Source organism: Sinocyclocheilus anshuiensis, unplaced genomic scaffold (assembly GCF_001515605.1).
Source record: "Sinocyclocheilus anshuiensis isolate Anshui unplaced genomic scaffold, SAMN03320099.WGS_v1.1 scaffold260, whole genome shotgun sequence".
NCBI classification, from domain to species: domain Eukaryota; kingdom Metazoa; phylum Chordata; class Actinopteri; order Cypriniformes; family Cyprinidae; genus Sinocyclocheilus; species Sinocyclocheilus anshuiensis.
The window spans coordinates 2,262,586-2,265,841 of record NW_015557134.1 but is presented as its reverse complement, the minus strand read 5'-3'; positions in this window follow the sequence as shown (position 1 = coordinate 2,265,841).

Here is a 3,256-nt window from a genome sequence, read left to right as displayed (position 1 = left end):
TTTTTTTTTTTTTTGTGGCACAGACGGCATTGCTGTGTTTGCTGTAGTAGTTTAAAATCTACACTTGTTCAAGCACATACTCTCCAGTTGGACTGCTCGCTCATGTACGAGTCATTCAGCCTTACAAGGTTTATTTTCCTTTGTGATCCATGCCCGATTACTGTCTTCACTCGCTCCATCTCAAGAGTTGCAAGTTGAGAAAGATTATAGAGATTATGATATCAAAATGGTATTTATAAACGGAACAAACAATTAAACAAGAGTCGTGTCCTCTTCTTTGAATTTGCAAAGCATGCCTGGTGCAAAACTGAAAAGCTTTTTGAGTGTAACGTCAAACTAATATATAGGATATTAAAGGCTTTTGAGGACCATGAGGGATGTTCTGTAGTTGACCATTTGCATATATGATGGATTTTGGCTTCAAGGATTTTGGAGCTAAATATCCACTCAGATTTATAAGATCATAATAGATTAACAACATTGATCGGATCTTTTTAATACCAGATTAAACTAAAACAAAAAAACAGCATGGTGAAGGCAGAAATATGCCCACAAAATGAGACCTCAACATGCCAGGGATGTATGGCAAGCTGTTTTATCATTTCCATTAGTCATTGGTACCAATTGAAGTTTTACTAAAAATTACTATTTTAAATGTATTTATTTTGCTTAGTTATTCATTATTTGAATAGTCTCAGGGGGCGTTTGCACAATACTTTTTTCAACTAAAAACAGAAAATATGGGTTTTGGCTGTTCATTTAAACAACTATGTTTTCAGAGCCAGAAAATGCAAACTTTTAAAAATGGGTTTCAAAGTGCAAGTTTTTGAAAACGACACTGTTATCGTATCTGTGTGAACTATAAAAAGCAACATTTGTGAAAAAGGTGATGTTATGCATATTACGTGTCTCTAGGTATTTGTGCAGGCATGTCTAGTTTCTTTACAAAGAGCCATAGCCAACTACTTGCCTGGCATGGATAATACAGTGTTTTTATTTGTTTTCATGGATCTATGTGAATGGTGATTGTTTCATCTGTCAAACTTTTTCATTTTTATTAGGCAGCCATTTTGTAGGCAGCCGTATCACCCTGTAGCCCAAGACTGGTTGCCCACTGAAGCTAAGCAGGGCTGAGCCTGGTCAGTACCTGGATGGGAGACCTCCTGGGAAAACTAGGTTGCTGCTGGAAGAGGTGTTAGTGAGGCCAGCAGGGGGTGCTCACCCTGTGGTCTGTGTGGGTCCTAACGCCCCAGTGTAGTGATGGGGACACTATACTGTCAACAAGCACCGTCCTTCGGCTGAGATGTTAAACCGAGGTCCTGACTCTCTGTGGTCATTAAAAATCCCAGGATGTCTTTCGAAAAGGGTAGAGGTGTGACCTCGGCATCCTGGCCAAATTTGCCCATTGGCCTCTAACCATCATGGCCTCCTAACAATTCCCATATCTGCTGATTGGCTTCATCACTCTGTCACCTCTCCACCAATAAGCTGGTGTGTGGTGGGCGTTCTGGCCAGTGGTGTAGTCCCAAAGAAAAAAGTGGTTAACTATTACCCAGTAATATTCGACCAAACGGATGCCCTAGCCAAAGCAGGTACACTACACGGCGAGTTATGGTCTCCACCAACCCACCCACCCACCAGTGGTGTAGTTCTAAAGAAAAAAGTGGTTTATTATTACCCAGTAATATTACCCTATTACCCCCCCCTAAAAGTTTAATTTATATAGTAATTTATTAATATTAATGCAGTGCACTCTAAAATTGGTTGACAGATATGGTCTACTGCATGACTTCCAGGTTGTTCCAGGTCTGTTGACCACATTACAGTTCTATATATAATTTCAAGTTGCTTTGGAATTGTATTCATTGTGAAAAATGTTTTACAGATAAATCTGAATTTAATGTTTTATTTTATGCAACTGGGTAGAAAAAATAACTTGGATATGAATTCATGAAATAAATATTTCCAGATAATATTTTCTTAAATTTGCTTTGGCTTTAGCACAGTGGAAATTTAAAAGACAATAATTTAATAAAAAATAATTTATATTTATACATTTTTCTCAAACAGCATAATTTATACATGTAAAACATATAGCTAATGTTATAATTTAGGAAGGGAATCATCTCCTGCAAGAGGATTTTCCAGCGTGTAGTGTGAAAAACAAAAGTTTTATACAAATAGGCCTATATGGATAACATAAATTACATATAGCCTACATAAAGCGTGCAAAGAGAGCTCCCTAAAACCTGTCATTCATCTTAGTTGATTGCGATCTCACAAAGTTCCGTTATAATCAATGAATCTCTCTGTACTGCACAATTAATCTTTTATTTACATCGTTATAATAAGATGGTTCTCGAGCTTGCAGAACTGAGCACTGGACAAAAACTCCAGCGTTTTAAGCGTTGAATGGGTTCTAACTTTAATGCCTCTGATTGGTCATTGCGTTCAATAAATCAACAGGTATGTATGTGATTAGCTACATTGCTGAACGCTGTAAAAATGTAAATGGAAACCTGTTACGCTCTCCGGAGCGCAAACACAAATGTGCACTAGATAGTTTGCCAAATCTGTTTATTACAGCTTCAGCTGCGGGTGCTCTTGCTTTCTTTAGCTTTTGCTTTCACTATCATCCCCTTAAAACCAGACCTGAACTAGGGCAGGGCCGGACTGGGACACAATTTCAGGCTGGAGCGCTTTGAGTGCCTAGAAAAGCGCTATATAAATGTAATGAATTATTATTATTATTATTATTAAATGTATATTATTGATCTAATTGTGAACAAATCGTCCATGCTTAGATTTCTACCGTCATCCAATCAGCAACCAATTTAGTGCTAGAATCAAGTGTATATTAAGTTTTTTCGATAAGCCGTTTCACTCAAATATACGTCAAAATATGGGAGAACAGTTGTTATCTGAACCATAGATGCATTATAAAAGTTTGCAATTTGTTACCAGTATGTACGTTTACATGCAACCAAATAATCCATTTGTAATAGGACTGACGGCTCAATCGGACTAAAAAAACCTTCACGTAAATACCTTAATCGATCGGATTGAAGGGGGTGGTTTATCCCTTTTCTAATATGATTGAGAGCGCATGTAAACACTCGATCGGATTGAAGGGGGTGGTTTATTCCTTTTCTAATATGATTGAGAGCGCATGTAAACACTCGATCGGATTGAAGGGGGTGGTTTATTCCTTTTCTAATATGATTGAGAGCGCATGTAAACACTCGATCGGATTGAA